Here is a 21,419-nt window from a genome sequence, read left to right as displayed (position 1 = left end):
TGCTAACAGACTAAGGTACGTTTTCACACTTTACACACAAGTAATTTGAGAACGAGAGAGAATTCAATTACGATTCAGTTACGCGCTTCCTTGAGCACGGTGTTAGTAGTGTTCTGTTACGGAGGTGCAACGATGTTTTCTACCATTACTGACTTGAGCGTCAGAGTGCAAACGGCCGCGAGGGCGCCCATTTGTCTCTCTGTTTCAGGTATTCACGGCGGCGAAGGGTGAAGATTGGAACAAAGGCAAAGGAGTCCTTGAAACGGAGTTCGTAGATACGCACGAAGGTGATCGAGTCAACCGACAGGAACAACATATAAAATATAAAGATACACTAAAAAAATTATTAGATAAAAACTATTTTTAAAGAAAAAATAATTAATTACTATAAATTAGATAGTATTTTATTAAAAAAAAATATCCAAAGTAATTTTTTTTATTAATAAAAAATTATAAACTAGTTTATAAATTGATATAATGGTAACTAATGTGTAATAAATTAATTAGGTTTATAAAATTTATTTTTAGATGAATTTCTTAACACTAATGACAAATGTTCATTAAACTCATTAGGTTCCATATCGTTTTTATATTTTAAATTTGTTGATATTGAATGAAACGGAAAATATAAAAAAAACTAGACATTAATAGAATGAAATTGATTGCGATATATAATCTATAACTCGTGTAATGTGTAATATTGAAAAAGAGATGTGTTATATTTGACAAAGTGAGAATGCCTTATTTTAAAACATAAAATTAAAATTAATATAAATTTCAAATTTTAATTATTAATAACACAAAACGTTAACAAAACATGATAACATTGTATTTATACTAGTTTATATATATATATATATATATATATGAGAATTTTTCATTATAAATGTTTTTGATATACACAAATTTGTTTTTATTTTATTATTATTAATATTTTATTTTAGATATTTAAGTCATTTCCTATTTTTTAAGTATTTACTAAATAACTAATTAATTTTATAATTAATTGAGAATTGTTTTTTATTTTATTTTTAAAACTAATATATTGTGACAATTATCAATTTTAAATTTTAGGTATAATTACCTTATTCGTCCTTACATTTAGGGTTAATATTCAATTTAGTATGAGTTTTTTTTATCGACAATAAAAAATAAATAAATATGAATAACTTTAGGGGTGATTCAACCCTTATACATGAACTCACCCATAACCTTCATCACAAGACTTACACCAAAGTTTGCCTAAACAGAAGTCTCCTAGCTAACTCAGAGGAAGACATCTAGGGAAAACAGTCATACAACTAAAATGAATACATCACTCAATCATCCTCATACAAACCAACGGATCTATGCACCAATCAGAAAAAGAAAAATTCGCAAACGGTGACTTGGATGTAACCCATGACCAAGTCTTTAATTGAACCAAAACAAAAGCTTCCAATACATCCACTACTTCTTATGGCATTCTCAAGGAGCTCTTCTTGGATGTTTGGTGATTTGGTGCGGAAGCTAATGGTGAAAGTGGGCAAGGTCCTCCTAGGAGTCGTGGTGACCTTGAAGGTGCATGAAGTGTATGGAAAGAGGGAGGTTCGGCCAGCCCCCTTGGTAGATGGTGAAGAGAATATTAAGTCTTAGAAATTAGGAAAAGGCAATGTATGGCACTAAATGGGTAGCATAACATTACTCTCATTAATCTTGAAAATACAAGTGTTGGGTTTCTCCTTTTATAGGCTAAGGAGGCCGTAAATGCTAAGCTAAGAGAAGATGAAATGCTAGCCAAATGAAATAGAAATGTGAGGCACATGGCACATGGAGCACATGGTCGTTCCTAGTGGAGAATCTTCTAGAAAACGTGAGCAATCTAGGTTAAATCAAAAGGAGACAAGTTTATGCTTTCTAACACTACACTAACTACTAAGCTACCCCTAACGGGCCTCCATGTAGCATGTACAAGTTCTTCTCCCTTCCATCCGTTGCTTGACCCAAATGTGCGTGAAGATGCTTGGCCATGGACCTAGTGATAGGTCTTAGACGGTCTAGGCTTCCTCCTAGACGCTCCCTTTCTAGTCGCCCTTCATCTTGTGCTAGACGCTCCCCACATGGGTCTAGACGGTCTAGACTTGGCTCTTGTCCTCCATAGGGTGGTGAGCTTGGCCCTCCTCCATCATCCCTTTCCCCTTGGAAAGGATTTGTCCTCAAATCCAGTTCGTCCTCGTCGTCATTGGTACCTACAAATGGAGAAAGATCAATTACATTAAAAGTATCATGTACTCCATATTCAAGAGGTAGGTCCAATTTGTATGCATTGTTATTGACTCTCTTGAGGATTTGAAAGGGTCCATCACCTCGGGGACTTAGTTTGGACTTCCTTTGATTGGAAATCGGTCTTTGCGAAGGTGAAGTCAAACTAAGTCTCCTTCCTCAAAAATTATTTCTTTCTTCCCTTTATTGTTGTATTTTGTGTACTTTTCTTTTTGTTGTTGTATTTGGAGTTTAATCTTCTCATGCATTTTCTTCACAAAATCGGCTTTGATTACTCCTTCCTTATGCACAAATTCTTGTGGATTAGGAAGAGGTAACAAATCCATAGGTGTGAGAGGATTAAATCATATACTACTTCAAAAGGAGAAGCATTAGTAGTCTTGTGGACTACTCGATTGTAAGCAAACTCAATGTGGGGAAGATACTCATCCCAAGATTTATGGTTTCCCTTCATGATAGCCCTAAGCATAGTCCCGAGAGATCTATTGACTACTTCCGTTTGGCCATCCGTTTGAGGATGACAAGAAGTTGAAAATTGTAGTCGTGTTCCAAGTTTGCCCCAAAGAGTTTTCCAAAAGTGGCTTATGAACTTGGGATCTCTATCGGATACTATACTTCTAGGTAGACCATGAAGTCTTACCACTTCTCTAAAGAAGAGTCTAGAAATATTTTGAGCATCATCTACCTTGTGGCAAGGAATAAAATGGGACATTTTGCTAAAACGGTCCACTACCACAAAGATAGAATCATGGCCTCTTGCAGTCCTAGGGAGTCCTAAAATGAAATCCATGCTAATGTCTTCCCAAGGAGCATTTGCAATCGGCAAGGGGATGTAGAGTCCATGAGGCATTGTTCTAGACTTTGCTTTTAGACATGATATGCATCTAGAACAATGTCTTTGGACATCTTTTCTCATGTGTGGCCAACAAAATTTTTCTTTCAAATTATCTAGAGTTTTATCAACTCCAAAATGGCCCATGAGTCCTCCTTCATGTGATTCCTTGACAAGGAGCTTCCTATGTGTACCTTGGGGAATGCAAAGTTTTCCTTCTTTAAAAAGATACCCCTCGGTCACATAGTAACCTCCTTGCACCCTATGTTGACATTGGGCATAGATGGATGAAAGTTCTTGATCCTCTTGGTAAAGCTCTCTTATGTGATCAAAGCCAAGAATTTGGGCACCTAATTTTGAAAAGAGTGTATGCCGTCTTGAAAGAGCATCGGTCACTATATTGGTGCTTCCTTTCTTGTATTTGATTACATAAGGAAATTGTTCAAGAAACTCCATCCATTTAGCATGTCTCTTGTTGAGCTTGTGTTGACCCTTTAAATATTTTAAAGACTCGTGATCACTATGGATGACAAATTCTTTGGACACAAGGTAGTGTTCCCAAGTCTTTAGGGCTCGCACAAGAGCATAGAGCTCTTTGTCATAGGTGGGATAGTTGAGGGTGGCACCATGGAGTTTTTCACTAAAATATGCAATGGGGTGTCCACCTTGCAACAATACCGCACCTATGCCTACTCCCGATGCATCACATTCTATCTCAAAAGTTTTGGAAAAATTTGGAAGAGCTAGAATTGGTGCATTGGTGAGTTGAGCCTTTAGCCTTTGGAAGGCTTGCTCATGCTTATCATTCCAACAAAATGCAACATCTTTTTTTACAAGTTCATTCAAAGGAGAAGCTAGGTTTGAAAAATTAGGCACAAACCTTCTATAGAAGCAAGCTAACCCATGAAAACTCCTTACATCACTTACATTTTGTGGAGTGGGCCACTCTCGGATGGCTTTGATCTTCTCGGGGTCAACATGCACCCCCCTTTGGTTAACTATGAAACCTAGAAAAACTACACTATCTACACAAAAAGTGCACTTATCCCTATTGGCAAAAAGACTATTGTTCCTAAGCACTAGAAGAACTTCCCTGAGGTGACTTAGATGGTCTTCTAGGGTCTTGCTATACAATAGAATATCATCAAAATAAACTACTACATATTTACCTATACAATCTCTCAAGGTATGATTCATGAGCCTCATGAATGTACTAGGGGCATTAGTGAGCCCAAAGGGCACCAACCACTCATATAATCCAAATTTGGTCTTAAAAGCGGTTTTCCATTCATCACCCTCTTTTAATTTGGTGATACCCACTTTTAAGGTCAATTTTAGAGAATATGGTTGACCCATGTAGTTCATCAAGCATGTCATCAAGCCTTGGGATTGGATGCCTATACTTGATGGTGATGTTGTTAATTGCTCTACAATCACAACACATGCGCCATTTTCCATCTTTTTTGGGCACCAACAAGACAGGTACAACACAAGGGCTTAGGCTCTTTTGAACCCAACCCTTCTCCAACAAGTCTTGAACTTGTGACTCTATCTCCTTAGTTTCCTCGGGGTTAGTTCTATAAGCGGGCCTATTTGGTAGGCTTGCCCCCGGAATGAAGTCAATTTGATGTTCTATACCTCTAATAGGAGGGAGTCCAATGGGTCCTTCATTAGAGAATATATCTTCAAATTCACTTAAAAGTTTTTCTACTTGAGGAGGTAGACTCATGAGTTCATTACTTGTGGCAGTGCATGCAAGTGTTCCTTTACAAAAGACTAGGCTTGGTTGTTCAACAAGAAGCAAATTTTCTAAAACGTTTTCAAAAGGCTTTTCTTGTTGAGCAACCTTGTGGGAAGGAACACTCTTCTCCCACGCCTTTCTATCCCTAAGGATTTTCTCTTTTTCTAGCACTCTTTTTTTTTGTTTTCCTCATCCCTCTTATGTTTCATTTGTATTTGGTCTTTCACCACTTGAGAATGTGGTAAAGGACTAAGTACAAATTTCCTATGCTTATGGGTGAAGGAAATCTCGTTATTGAAACCATCATGCAAGGTTTTCTTGTCAAATTGCCATGGTCTCCCTAATAAGATGTGGCAAGCTTCCATAGGCACTACATCACATAAAACTTTGTCTTTGTAGTTCCCTATAGAAAACTTGATTTCCACTTGCTTATCTACACTTAGTTCCCCATTTTCATTAATCCATTGTAGTTTGTAAGGTTTTGGGTGAGGAACTACTTGTAGATTAAGCTTATCAACCATTCTAGCACTACAACAATTGCTACTAGATCCACTATCCACAATGAGAGAACATATATTTTCTAAAACATTACATCTTGTATGAAAGATGTTATCTCTTTGTGTTTCCATTGATGTGCTAGGTTGATTGTTGAGGGTTCTCCTAATCATTAGCAATTCTCCCTCTAATGGAGCTACCCTCTCATCCTCTCCCCCTTCCTCTCTCTCACTAGGCTCATCCTCGCCACTAGTGTATTCATCTACACCCTTTAAAAACAAAGTCCTTTGGTTTGGGCATTGTGCTTGCACATGCCCTCTTCCATAGAACTTAAAGCACTTAACATCTCTAGCTCGGATGGGTGGGGTGGAGGTATCTTTTGCTAAGGGTTTGGTAGTTTCCTTTGGTTTTTCTCTTGATGTACTACTCTCCCTTCTATATTCTTTCTTGGGATAGAAGCTAGAGTAAGAACTCACCCTTAGACTTGAAGTTTTGTGCAAAATTTGTTGTTCAACTTTAATGCAAAGTTGAACCAAGTCATTCAAGTCTTGGTAGGGAAGAAGTTCTACCCTATCTCTTATCTCAAGAGAAAGGCCACTAAGGAATCTAGCTATGGTGGTGTCCTCCTCTTCCCTAATGGATGCTCTCATCATGTAGAGCTCCATTTTCTGCCTATACTCTTCTACACTCATATTTTTTTGTTGGAGTCTTTGGAGCTTGTCCATTAACTCCCTATGGTAGTATGAGGGTATGTGTCAACGTCTTAGGGCTCCCCTAAGGTCATTCCAATACTCAATGGGAGGTTCCCTATGAAGACGTCTTTCTCTTTCGAGAGAGGTCCACCAATACATGGCATTCCCTTGGAAGCTAAGGGTTGCTAAAGGTACCTTACGTTCTTCATTCACCTTATGGCAAGTAAATAGTTGCTCTACTTTTATCTCCCAATCTAGGTAGATTTCTACATTCTCCTTACCATGGAAGTGAGGTAAGTCTACTCTAACCTCCTTTGGGCCCTCTTGCTCCCTTTGCCTATTTCTTCTAGGGGGTGGTTGGTAATAGTCATTGATTCTAAGGCTTCCCTCCCCTAGAGACTCATTACTTTTAGAATGGGATGTATGAGTATGAGTTTTTTTATTTATTTTTGAGACTTCTCTTCCTTGGCTTTAGTCAACTCATTGATTTTAGTCTCATTCTCCAATTGTCTAAATGAAATCATTTGACTTCTTTCAAAAGAGTTTTTAAAGATTTTACTTCACTTTCAATAGACTTTGCAGAATGAGAAGAATCAGACATGACTAGAGCTTTGTGTGTAGAAGTGTTTTACTTTGAGAAAATTTAGGGAAGTCAAAGAAGGTAGTCTTTCAGGTAAGGGAGGTGAGTCACAGTGGACTACTTAAATACCAAGCCTTGCCTTAGCCAAAGACTATTCCTTAATGCCTTCACACAAAGCTTTCTCTTGGTAAACTACTTAAAACACAATTAAGTTGGAGAAATCAAAATTTTTAATGCAAAAAAGCAATGCAAACTAACTAATTAACCAAGCAAGAATTAACAAAGCTTTAAGCAATACAAGACAATTAAAAACGTAACTATCTAAAGCAAAGAGATGCAATTAAAACAATTAACAATTGCTAAACTAGATAGTTCTACACAAGTCGGCCCTAGGTGAGGTTTCTTGGACACTTGGAGCCCTTGAAGACACACTCACCGTCTAATCACATAATTAAAGAAGTAATTAACAAAAGTTAAGTTGCAAAGAAAAATAAAGGAAACTCCCTTTGTTGATCTTTTTTTGCTATTGGCACTTCCTTGGTTGTCTTTTCTTTGTTGGGCCTTCCAATGTTTATGGTGTTTTTGGTAGGTATTTGTTTCTGCCCTTGCCTTTGTTCCTCTTAGAATTAGGGAATTAATTCTCCAATCCAGCACCTATCAAGCAAACTAGACCTCACTCAAGTCAAATTTCCACTCAAATAAGCACCAATTGAGAATCAATCCACCACCAAATTTAGAGGTCAAAGAATTAAATCAAGAAACAAATTAATTGGAAAAACAGTACCACACAAATGGAATTAAAATGTGACAACTAGAAAGAGTTCCAAAGAAATATTAGACAAGCAAATAAAGGTACTCAAAGAAAGGTAGGCACACAAAATGGATCCTAAGAATAACACTAGAATTGATTTTAAAAATCAAAAACAGCACCACTGAAATAATTGTTGTGGGCCAGAGAACGTGATTTTCCCCGATTTATGCTGGGCTTCCCTTTAAAGATTTGCTTATGAAAATTTATATGCAAACACTTTAAGATCTTAACTGAATTATGGTGTTGGTTTCACTCCAAACACATGAACCATTTTGTTTTAATAAATTTTCTAAAATCAGTGTTCAGTTACGCCAGTTGTAGCGCCAGATTTGCACACTTTTTTTTATAATATTTATCATTTTTTTTCTATTTGTTTTTTTGAATTGATTCTTTTTTTTGTCTTTTCTGTAACACCTCAATCTTGCATAATCCAGAGGATCAGAAATTTCCTATGTGGGAAAATAATTTTCTTAAGCAAAACAGCCAGCACAGAGTTATGCAAAACATGGGATTCTGTAAATCTGGAAAAAACAGCAAGATATACCAAAAGAAAAACACAATGGAATTGGTGAAAAGGAATTTGTGTAGATCTAAACACAAATATGAACTCAAGCTAAAAATAAAAGGCACCAAAGGATAAAAAACACAGCAGATTCAAATCAAACATTTATACCAAAATCAAGAAACAAATAAGCCAAACAAAGTACTACTATGATTTGATGACATTTTGGAAGAACATGACTAGACAAAACACATATAGATTCAGAAATTAAAAGACTCAAATGAACATAAAATGAACCAAATAAAATTGCAATAAGGACTCAAATACTTAAAATAAAAACAGCAACACAAAGTATATGGAATCCTACCAAAAATTGCACAAAGATTGCTCAAGAACAATTGAACAAGATGCATCGATTGGAATTCCCAAACAGCACACCAATTCAAAGCAAAAATTAAAAAACAGCAAGACAAATATGGAAAAATGAAGAACAAAACACGGATTAAAGAAGAACTCAAAAAGAAAATGACCAAGAAATACTCATCTTTGAAGAACCTTTGCTCATGATACCAAATGATGGCATTCTCAAGGAGCTCTTCTTGGATGTTCGGTGATTTGGTGCGGAAGCTAATGGTGAAAGTGGGCAAGGTCCTCCTAGGAGTCGTGGTGACCTTGAAGGTGCATGAAGTGTATGGAAAGAGGGAGGTTCGGCCAGCCCCTTGGTAGATGGTGAAGAGAAGATTAAGTCCTAGAAACTAGGCAAAGGCAATGTATGGCACTAAATGGGCAGCATAACATTACTCTCATTAATCTTGAAAATACAAGTGATGGGTTTCTCCTTTTATAGGCTAAGGAGGCCGTAAATGCTAAGCTAAGAGAAGATGAAATGCTAGCCAAATGAAATAGAAATGTGAGGCACATGGCACATGGAGCACATGGTCGTTCCTAGTGGAGAATCTTCTAGAAAACGTGAGCAATCTAGGTTAAATCAAAAGGAGACAAGTTTATGCTTTCTAACACTACACTAACTACTAAGCTACCCCTAATGGGCCTCCATGTAGCATGTACAAGTTCTTCTCCCTTCCATCCGTTTCTTGACCCAAATGTGCGTGAAGATGCTTGGCCATGGACCTAGTGATAGGTCCTAGACGGTCTAGGCTTCCTCCTAGACGCTCCCTTTCTAGTCGCCCTTCATCTTGTGCTAGACGCTCCCCACATGGGTCTAGACGGTCTAGACTTGGCTCTTGTCCTCCATAGGGTGGTGAGCTTGGCCCTCCTCCATCAACTTCCCCTTTAAAAATTACCCTGTTTCTATGCTTCCAAACCTCGTTAACTACTGCGATCCAAACAACTCCCCTAACCTCATTCACCGAAGCAGGCGCGTTGCTCATCCTAAACTGGAAAAAATTTAACAATGAGACGTTGTGAAACACACTCAGCACGCCCAACCATGCACAACAATGGTTCCACAATAACCAAGCAAATATGCACTCAAAGAACAAATGGGTGCTAGTCTCCTCCTCAACCCCACAAAGACTACACGTGGAGCTTGCAACTGTGATCTCGCGCCTTTCTAGGTTAGCCTTAGTGGCTAACTTATTTTCCAACACCCTCCAAGTCGTAACTAAAGCGGTAGGTATAACTTTACTCTTCCCAAACTTTTTAAACACCGTTCATTCTCCCCTACCCCATCCTCCCTTAGACGAAGGTAAGTCGAATTAACCGTGTGCCCAAGCTCCTCTCCTTCCTTCCAGACCCACCTGTCCTCCTTATCCAAGTCAAAAATTCACACATTGGACTTCTGTAAAAGTCGTTCTGCTAATTGCTTCTCCCATTCAAATAGATTCCTTCTCCAGACGAAATTCCAGACCCACTTTTCGTTGTTCAGTCCCCCAAATGCAGTCATCGCAGAAGCTCTTGACACACTTAGGGAATACAACCTCGGGAAAACCGTCTTCAAGGCCCCTCTCCCCACCCAATTTTCTTCCCAAAAAAAAACTTCCTTTCGAGTTCCCACCTTCCAGATTAAGGCTTCTTCGAAATTTCGGCCCCAACCCTCCAAGCTCCAGACCTCCCTCAAATCTTTACACCAAAGAGAGTATTTACTATCTTTCCCTGCCTCTCTCAGACTTTTCCACCCCCCATACTTGGAATCAATAATATCCTTCCATAAATCAACCGTGTTTGACCCCAACCACCATACCCATTTACCAAGTAACGCAAAATTGAAAGTCCTTAAGTCAATAATGCCAAGACCCCCGTCCTCACGAGCTACACACACCTTTTCCCAGGAGGCACAAACGACCTTTCTTCCATCGGATCCCCATCCCCATAGGAAATCCCTTTGGATTTTCACGAGCTCATTTGCCACCACCACTGGCATTTTAAATAAAGATAGGTAAAACAATGGGATGGTAGACAATACTAACCTTATCAAGCAAATCCTACCTGCCAAAGACAAAAATCTGCCTTTCCACCTTCTTAATCTTTTCTTCATTCTAACAACCACTCCATCCAAAAACGCCTTTCTCTTATGGCTCTCTCCCTCCTACCGACAAATCCAAGTATAGAAAAGGGGTTTTCATCACTTCACAATTAAGAATCGCCGTGAAGCCCTACATCATAACTGCTCGACCCCCAAACAACCTATCTTGCTCTTCATAAAGTTCACCTTGAGCCCAAAAGAGAGTTCAAAGCAATTCAGGAGTATGGTGGCTTTTAAAAAAATTAATTTCGTCCCTATGTTTTTTAAAATGTATCCAAATTGGTCATTTATGTTAAGTCTCACCTTATGGCGTTAAGTGTTGCTTATGTGGCAGAGAGAGGTAGGATTGAGTGTTGTGTGAGATGTGAGGTGTCAAGTGATGTGGATTGATAAGGAAAAATCATTTGGGAATTTAGGGTTTTTTTAATTGCAATTAGGATGGCAGCAAAAAGATGTATGGGTGTTCTTTAGGCCATGTACCTACGTTGCTGCCATCGAGCACGCCCTTCAATGCGATGTTGTCGCCATTACCCCTCAAGATGTTGAGGAAGTTGTCAAACTCTCCTACAACTTTCCAAGTCAGGCCGTCAAATTCTTCCGGTGGAGCGGTCGCCGCCTTCGCAACAACCACACACTCTATTCTTGAAACCTCGTGGTTGACATCTTGGGCAAGAATCTATTCTTTGACGCGATGTGGGACGCTATTAAGTCAATGCAGAAAGAAAGGGTACTCTCACTGGCCACTTTCGTCTCTGTCTTACGCCGTTTTGATGGAAGGATGGGAGGGAGAAAGAGACAAGGGTGTGGTTGGTGCGAAGGAGACTTTTGTCGAGATGGTGATTAAGATTGGATGGGATCCTACCAATGAGCCTGCTTATGATTCATTTCTGTGTGCCCTTGTTAGAGGGCCTGATGGATTGCTTGAAGTTATTAAGTTTGTTGATTCAAGGAGGAATAAGAAGTGTTACCTTAGTGCGAGGTTCTTGAAGGTTGCATTGGATGAGTGTGTCAAGTATCATGATTTTAGGATTGCTCAGTTTTTTTGGGAGGTGTTGGTGGAGGTGGGTGTTAGAATGGATGGCTTTAAACTAGAGAGGGGGGGGGGGGGGGGGGAGAGAGAATTGTTTAAAGAGGGTTTTCGCAAACTTTTAAGTCAATAATGAAATTCTCTCAAGAAAAAATTGGTAAGAAATCCAGTTTGCCAAAACAACAAGCAAAAACAGCAGTACCAGAAAAACAATTGGTTGTTTATACCAACAAACAAATATCAAAACTGAATTTAATGAGATTAAGGATAGAAAGAATGCACACAGATGTTTATACTGGTTCACTCTAAACCCAGAGCTACATCCAGTCTTCTCAGAAACCACTGAGGAAATCCACTAAGCAACCACACCTTGATCACTTACACCACAACCAAGAAAGTGACATTGATCCCCTCAAGACACACACTTCTCTTGGCCAACATACCAACACTAAGATTGCTGATCTTGATCCCCTCAAGAACACACAACAAATCTCAGCAAACACACAAATGAAACTTGTTCAACAGAGTACAAGGATTACACTTGTTACAGAAGATAATCTGAAATCAATACAAGCAGAATCCTATTCCACACACTTTGATCAATCACAAACTCTAAGCAATCTCAGCTCTTTGAAAAACTCAAAAACTCTATTCAAAATCTTTTTTTACTCAAATATGTTTTTCTGAATATATTCAAAGATGTTGTTTGTTATCAAATCTTAACAAACTCTTTAATTTCATTTAAAGATTGGTCAAAGCATTTAAAGACTGGAGCGTAAGTAGTTAAATCATTTAAAGCTCAGTCAAAGATAAAATAGTTTTTTTGTTATGGTACCAAAACAAACAATCGGTTGTTTCCTCAAATCAATCGATTGTTTTGGTTTTAACAGCTCAACAATTTGAAAAACAGTTTTCAATCTTTTCTAAAAACATCTGAGTATAAACAATCGGTTGTTTCGACAAAACAATCGGTTGTTTTTAACTTAGTTTGAAAAACATTTTTCTTTCAAAAAGATTGAGAATGCCTATGCTTTGTATTCAATCAAGAGGTGGATTACATACACAATCTACCCTAGATCCTAACTAAAACAACACAGCAACAGCAAGCACAGCCAAGGCTTCAACATCCTTCAAAGGGTTTGGATTCTTCAAAGCTTGAACACCACTTGGTTCAACAATCTCCCCCTATTGGATGAAGACAAATCCCTGATGCCTGTGTTGTACCTGATTGAATCTGAAGCAATTCCTGCAAGATACAATTTTAAGCAAAGCATAGAACTTCTGATATTTGGTTAGCACATAAACAAATATAGAAATTCAGAGCATAATATCAGAGTAAACAACATTCAAAATATAGCAAACTGTTTTGCAGAAAAACATAAAAATTGAATTCAACCACAAACAGCATAAATCTCCCCCTATTTGTCTTCACAAATAGACAAAAAGAAGAGATAAAACAAGATAATTGTTTTTATTACATCAGAATTAAAGCAGCAACGACAGAAAGAAAGAAAATTGAAAACCAGATATAACCACCAAAAAACAATCGGTTGTTTCGATACATAAACCGGTTGTTTTTCTTCATTCATCATCATCAGCAAACTGAAGATCAAAGATTTGGTTCTGGACAGCTTCGATCTGTTCATCTAGAGTCATGAAGCGTGCATCCATGTTGTCAAATCTGTTGTCAATCCTCTGGAAATTACTGACACAGAGATCATGAAGATTTCTTTGATTCTCCGCAAAGCTATCAAGCCTATTTACCATGAGTCTCTCAAAAGGAGACATGGTTTGCATCCTTTCTTCTTGATTTCCAGCATCAGTACTAGGTCTAGCATCTTGATAATCTTCAAGTGGATCTTCATGTTGAACATCCATATCAGCAGGTTCATCTTGTTCAAGATTAGCAACAGCACTAGATGAGGCACCAAGGTCACCATCTTTGCTAATCCATTTGTCACCTACTTTGGTAAAACCCATTTTGTTGAGTGATCCATTGTTCAACTCTTGAGTTGACTTGACCAACTCAGATGTTTCATCTTCAAGGTTCACTTCAAAATAGAGTAGAAATTTAGATACCAAAACAACATATGGATAGTGATAGTCATTTAACCTCATAGCCTTTTGCATGTGTTCTTTGATGATATGGATCCAATTGATTTTGATCTTCTTCATGATGCAGAAGATATACACTAGATCTTCCTCAGTGAGTACTGAATGATTACTCCCCCTTGGAGTTAGAATCCAAGTCACAATGAGGGCTAACAACCTTTCATCAAGCTTTAGACCTCCAACCAAGCATGTTCTAACTTGAGCATGTTGATTCTTCAAGCAACTCTTGTAGTATTGGATTTTGTTGAAATCCTCCACTACTCCAAGGTTTCCCTTGTTGATTCTAAGACCAGAGAACTTGAGACCAACAACAACAATCCATACCTCATGAGTTATCTCCATTTCTACACCTTTCACATGAGAAACTAGATTGTTTCCCTCAAACTTGAGATTTGTGTAGAACACCCTTATCAAATCTGGGTAGATGTTTCCTTTCATCTCCAGGAACTTTATGAGAGATTGATCTTTGAGCAGCCTCCTTACATTATCAAGCTTTTGACTTTTCAGCCAATCAAAGCACACAACCTTGGGGTTGTTTATCTTTTTGATACTTGTTTTATACCTATACCTCTCAATAAGATCATTGTCTCCAGAAAACCAGCCTTCTAGCCTTCCTCCAGACCCTTACACCTCTGGTTTTCACTCTCTTTGATGTGGGAGGAGTTGATTCCATGATGGCAGAGAAGAAAATAGAGAAAAGCTCACTTCACAGATTTTGCAAGAGATGTTGCAATTGGTTGTTCTTGAGGAAGAGATCAGCTGCAACAGATTTTATAGCATTAAAAGAATCAAATAGCATTCAATGATATGAGTGGGTACCAGATTTTCAGAGAGAGAGAGGACTTGACCATGCCCTGCACAGAAAACTTCAGAAAAAGCTAAAAATCACATGGTCTTCACATGTGATCTTTGACTAGTCACTAAGGCTCTTGAATTTCCAAGATTTTGGAATATATTCCTTTATGACTGTTGTAACTTCTCTCTGAACGTGATCAGCTTTCAACACAGGTTCTTTGACCAAGGATTCTCTCTTTAAAAAGATCTGCAACAGATAGAAATTAAATTGATTTCTTCACAGTGTTGTCAGACTCAAAACAATCGGTTGTTTCGAAGAAACAATCGGTTGTTTTTCTGCAGCAGTTAAAATTGATTTTGAATTTTAACCATGAGCAGAAAGAGTTCAAAGAAAATGACATTAAGCATTTTAAATAAGATTTTTAATCATGAGAAAGAACTTTAAAACAGAAATTAAGAACAGAGAAAGGAAAGTCTTATCCTTATGTTATTTCTTCAATGAGCCATGTGCTTTATGATCAAGAAGCCTCTTTTCACTGTTAAGGGCCTTTTGACAGATGTTGAGCATTGATTCAACTTCAATGATGGTCTTTCTCTTCCAAGAACTTGATCACATGACTTAGTCCTTCACAATTCTTTAGAATTCCTGCACAAGCATGAGTTCAAACAACAAGATTTGGTCCCTTCACAAATGTGGGTCCAATAGATTTCTTTTTCTCATTTGGAACCTCACACCCTTTAGGAATCCATTTCATGTAGCCTCTAGGAACAAAGAATTTTCTTATTTTGCAGAATCTAACCATGGCCCTTTTTCATGCAATAAAAGCATGTAACAACTGGTTGTTTCGATTTAACAATCGGTTGTTTTACTGGCTTTCTTGAATTTTTTTTTGAAACTTATCTTGTTGGTTCTGTGGATTGAAACCTAAACCAGCCTTTCCAAAAACACAACTTTGAGATACCAAGACATTCTCAAAGTTAGATTTCCCCTTTGAAAGCTTGTCCACAGTTTCAACAAGATAATGAACCTTTTTCTCAAGATTTTCACAATTTTCGCAAATGAGAGTGTAACACTTGCAAGAAGAATTTTTGAAATGATTTTCCAGATTTTTGAAATCATTTTTAGATTTTTCAATCTCATCTTCAAATGATTTCACTCTCTTTTCCAGCCAGCTGTTAAGTTCTTTCAATCAGTTGTTTGAAAGAACCAATCGATTAGCTTCATCATGAGTTTCTTAAAAAGCTTCAAGCAATTCACTGTAATTTTGTTCATTTAAAGAAGCACACGAACTAACCTCACTTGACCTGCAAGATTCATCATCATCTTCAGCAATCAAGCAGATGTTTGCTTTCTCATCTTCACTTGAAGAAGAGCTTGATGATGATACCTCATTTTCATCCCAAGCTATGTAGGCTCTCTTTGTCTTGCCTTTCTTTTCTTTGTAGCTAGGCTTTTTTTCCTTGCTCTTGTTTGGACAATCTGCCTTTATATGACCTTGCTCACCACAACCAAAACAAGTATAGTATAAAATCATTGGATTTCTTGTTTCCATACCTATCTTTGTTGTTGTCCTTGTTGCAGTTTCTCTTCAAGAATTTGCTGAACTTTCTTAACAGCAAGCTAAGGTTTTCCTAATCACTATCATCATTGGATTCTTGTTTTCCCTTGTGCTTGAAAGCTTTTAAGGCTATGCTCCTTGTGTGCTTGTCTTCGCTTTCTTGAACATTGAGTCTATTCATCTCTAACTCATGTTCCCTAAGCTTACCAAACAAAGAAGTCATACTTAATGATGTTAGATCTTTAGATTCGGAAATAGCAGTTACTCTTGGTTGCCATGCTTTATCAAGACATTTCAAGATCTTTATGTTCAACTCTTCCTTTTCTAAGGTCTTGTAAAGGCTCATGAGATGATTGATGATGTGAGCGAATATTTTCTGCACCTCAGCAATTGTTTCACCTTTAAGCATTCTGAACATCTCATACTCCTGGATTAGAGTATGCTTCCTAGCTCTCTTTACCTCATTTGTTCCTTCATGAGTGACTTACAAGGTGTCCCACATTTCTTTTGATGATTTGCATTGAGAGACCCTGAAAAACTCATCAGAATTTAAAGCAGAGGTTATTATATTTTTGGCAATGCAATCGAATTTGGCCTTTTTGCTTTCTGAATCAGTCCTTTGAGACCATGGCTTTTCAATGACAGATCCATCTTTTTCAAACTTTAGGACAAAAGGACCATTTTCAATTGCATCCCAAATTCCTTTGTCAAGTGATTCCATAATGATTTTCATTCTTACTTTCAAAAATTGGTAGTTCAAACCACAAAACAGAGGTGGTATGTTAATTGAAGCACCTTCCCCAAAAGCTAGTCTATCAGCCATTTCAAAAACAGTTTTAGGATCGACTTGAATAACTTTCAAGAACCAAGCTCTTGATGCCAATTGTTAGAATGGATGGCTTTAAACTAGAGGGGGGGGTGAATTGTTTAAAGAGGGTTTTCGCAAACTTTTAAGTCAAGAATGAAATTCTCTCAAGAAACAATTGGTAAGAAATCCAGTTTGCCAAAACAGCAAGCAAAAACAGCAATACCAGAAAAACAATCGGTTGTTTATACTAGCAAACAAATATCAAAACTGAATTTAAAGATATTAAGGATAGAAAGAATGCACACAGATGTTTATACGGGTTCACTCTAAACCCAGAGCTACATCCAGTCTTCTCATAAATCACTGAGGAAATCCACTAAGCAACCACACCTTGATCACTTACACCACAACCAAGAAAGTGACCTTGATCACCTCAAGACACACACTTCTCTTGGCCAACACACCAACACTAAGATTGCTGATCTTGACCCCTTCAAGAACACACAACAAATACACAAATGAAACTTGTTCAATAGAGTACAAGGATTACACTTGTTACAAAAGATAATCTGAAATCAATACAAGCAGAATCCTATTCCACACACTTTGATCAATCACAAACTCTAAGCAATCTCAGCTCTTTGAAAAACTCAAAAACTCTATTCAAAATCTTTTTTTACTCAAATATGTTTTTCTGAATATATTCAAAGATGTTGTTTGTTATCAAATCTTAACAAACTCTTTAATTGCATTTAAAGATTGGTTAAAGCATTTAAAGACTGGAGCGCAAGTAGTTAAATCATTTAAAGTTCAGTCAAAGATAAAACAGTTTTTCTGTTATGGTACCAAAACAAACAATCAGTTGTTTCCTCGAATCAATCGGTTGTTTTGGTTTTAACAGCTCAACCATTAGAAAAACAGTTTTCAATCTTTTCTAAAAACATCTAAGTATAAACAATCGGTTGTTTCGACAAAACAATCGGTTGTTTTTAACATAGTTTGAAAAACATTTTTCTTTCAAAAAGATTGAGAATGTCTATGCTTTGGGTTCAATCAAGAGGTGGATTACATACACAATCTACCCTAGATCCTAACTAAAACAGCACAGCAACAACAAGCACAGCCAAGGCTTCAACATCCTTCAAAGGGTTTGGATTCTTCAAAGCTTGAACACCACTTGGTTCAACAATGGGGAGGGTGTTGTAGCCCTCCATAGAGATGTACAATTTGATGATTGCTTTGCTATTTATTGTGGTGATATTGATGTTGTGAGGAGGATGCTTGATGAGATGGTTTACCGAGGGGCATTTCCTGATGTGGTGAAGTCGCAAGCTGATTCATAATCTAATCTGATTCTATGTACATCAGAATGTCTTAACACCTTCTTGTTTCTTCATCACATCCTCACCTGCAATTCAAATTCGAATCAGACAACGACAAATTAGGGATCCCACCTCTCTTTGCCACATAACCTTTCTCTGCTACATAAGCAACACTTGACGTTGTAAGGTGCGACTTGACTGAAATGACCAATTTGGATACATTTTAAAAAATACAGGGACCAAATTGATTTTTTTAAAAACCACTATACTAAATTGATTATTGACCCTGAATATAAGGACAAATAAGGTAATTACACATAAATTTTAAATATGGAGTAGTTTGTCAAACGTAGAATCAAACAGTTTATTAAACGTGGAATAGTTCTCACTACATGAAGTTTTTCTTTCTTCATATTTTCATCTTTCTAAAAAATTATAATTTTTATCGCTTCTTATCATTTGGTTTAGTTGTTATCCTTTCTTATCATTTGATTTTTTATTTTTAAAGTTAATTTTAAATTATAATGCTTACATAATAAAATATTATAATTAATATAATTATAAGCATGTGCTCAAAAGAAAGATAAATAATTTAAAATTTAAAATTTCACTTTTATAAAAAAAAAATCTTATAATGTATTTATTTAGCTTAAAAAATTAATAATTAATAATTTATAAATATTAAAAATTTGGAAAAGGTACCTTAAATGTTATAAATAATTTTGAATATATATTTCATTAATAACTATATATATTTATATTTATATAATATGTCAATATAATTATTTGTATAGATTTAATTTGTTTAAAATAAATATTTTTTTATTTCACTCTTTTCATTAGATTTTTCATAAAAAATATCATAAAAATAACATGAAATTAGTGTTATGGTTGGAAATCCACATATGGTGAGATTGAGTAACAACACTTTATGTGAAAAATGAAATAAAAAAACTAACTATAATTTGTAATGCATGTTTATTTATATTTTTTATTTTTATCATAAATTTATATGTATTTACTATTTAATATATATATATAAATAAAAAATATTAAGATAATATAAATTACAAAAAATATTATTTAAATGTTATAAATATATGTATCATAAATTTTTGTATTTATTATTTAATATTAGCGGGAACACAGGTACTGTCATGTGAGTGTATCCGTTTTATTTATTTATTTATATATATATATAATATTAAAATTCAAATAAATAAAGTTATTATTCACACACTTATATTAACAATATAAATTTATAGTATATTATGAATAAAAAATGTCATTATATAATAACAAATAGTGTAAGTGGAATATTAACATATACTTATTTTTATGTGTCAAACATAAATAAAACGAACAATACTTGATTTTGAGATAACAAAATTGTTAGGTTCAATAGTGTCAAAGTTCAAGAGGGGGGGGAGTGAATTGAGCTTTTAAAACTTTTGCGCAAATTCAGATTTTATCACAGTACACAAAAAATAAATCGATTTATTTAGAAATGAACAGATTTATTTTTATACTGTTTATGTACTTTAAGGCGTTTATCTAAGTTGAATGACTTTTGATTTTAGAATTGAGTTAGATAATATGCAGGCAAAGATCAAATTGATTTTCACAGAACTAACACAGAGAGCTACAGCAGTTGATCACAACCTTTGAATGCAATGTTAATGCTTGTTTTTTAAAAACACTTAACAGATTGTATTAACTTTTACAGAACATGAATTTCACTGATGTTTCAACACATAGAGACTTATGCAGAAGTTCTTCAGGGAGTTTTCTAGAAAATCAAGAACAGTATACACGTGCCCAGAACAAACATATTCAATTACAATTGAATAGATTTATTTCTTGACAGATTAGTTTATTCAGCAGTTATTGAGTGCGGGGATTAAGAAAGAATGAATACAAAACAATTATACTGGTTCACTCCAATGAGCTACATTCAATCTTCATCTAATCCAAGGTGAAATTCACTAAACCACAATTCAAAGCAATTACAAAAACCACTGTTCTTGAACCCTACAAGAACATGACACACTTTGCTAAAAAACACTATTCCAGCACACACCACTCTTCAAGAAACCCTATCAAGAAGAGTTTACAACCACACTTTACAAGAAATTGAAGAAAGAAACGAATACACCTGATAGAGAATGCATAATTATGTCATAAACCAGTAGAACAGATTGCTCACACAATGACAACACCTCTAACCAAGCCTTAGAAGCAACCAAGAACAAGCACACTTTGTGATTTGGAAAATCTTTCAAAAACACATGCTAATCCTCTGAAAATTCTTATTTCTCTGTTGTAAAACTCGTTTTCTCAATTGTATGATCAACCTTTAAACGCAAAAACAAACTCTCCTTTTATAGAAAAACATCTTATAACATATTTTCAAAAAACAGTTGAAGCTGTTATAAAAAGAACAAATTGAAAATTAAAAGAGCAGATTTAATTTCAAAGGCAGTTAGAGAGTCTGTTATGTGAAGGAGACTTAGTCAAACACCTTGGTGCAAGGATAACACGTAAAAAGCCTTTTAAGGTAAACATGACACCTGACTAAAAAAAAGAATCTATTCATTTACAGATGAACATATTCATTTTCAGAACGATAACAAAAACTTCTTAACAAGTGAAACACAATTGTTTTGATGGAATGAAGAATTTGTTAAAAATACTTGATGCACAAAACATGATTTTCAAAAACACTTAATCAAGGCATCAGCTTAAGAAAAGAATCTATTCATTTAGAAAAGAACGGATTCATTTTTTATGCAGTAAGGATATTTTTGCAAAACATGTGAAAAACAGTTTCATAAAACTTGTGTTTTCTCTTATCACATGGTTTGTGGTTAAGAGGTGTGTTACCTAGCAAAAAGCCTACTCTAAACAACCTCTAAACTATACCTAAGACATTCTTAAAGCAAATGTAAATACTAAGGAAATTTACACAAATGGCTTCATCAAACACATGTCTTGAAGGGGCAACAACCATCTTCAACAATAATATCTTTATAAACCACATTTTTATCGAACGAAATGTTGAATAGATGTCAATCTCCTTCCTGAAACAATATTTTTCAAATGAATAGTATAGTTTCTCCTTTCTCTATAAGTTTTTCTTCGTATAGATATTTCATTTGTTTTTTAAAATATTTTTTGGAATTTCCATTGGTTAGGAAAATCAAACATTGAAATATTAATCAACCAAGAAAAGAAAACCACTTACAAAGACTATCGTGGGGTGCGTGCTCTTCTTCTGGGTCTTGTCTTGAAGAATGAATATTTTTGTCTGATGGAAGTGAGATGAACATAGGAGTGGAAAGATAATAAAAATTGTCAGAGAGAGAAATAAGAAAGTGAGTTATAAGGAGTGTGTAT

At 35.8% G+C, this 21,419-nt stretch overlaps 1 pseudogene; it reads left to right on the top strand.

Annotated features, from left to right (window-relative positions):
• The first annotated feature begins 10,706 nt into the window (after positions 1 to 10,706).
• LOC137829337 (pentatricopeptide repeat-containing protein At3g22670, mitochondrial-like) lies at positions 10,707 to 18,044 on the top strand (annotated as a pseudogene).
• The last annotated feature ends 3,375 nt before the right edge of the window (positions 18,045 to 21,419 follow it).

The sequence above is a fragment of the Phaseolus vulgaris genome, chromosome 7 (genome assembly GCF_000499845.2).
Source record: "Phaseolus vulgaris cultivar G19833 chromosome 7, P. vulgaris v2.0, whole genome shotgun sequence".
NCBI lineage: Eukaryota > Viridiplantae > Streptophyta > Magnoliopsida > Fabales > Fabaceae > Phaseolus > Phaseolus vulgaris.
The sequence above is the reverse complement of the archived record's forward strand: the minus strand, read 5'-3'. Positions and strand labels throughout refer to the sequence as shown.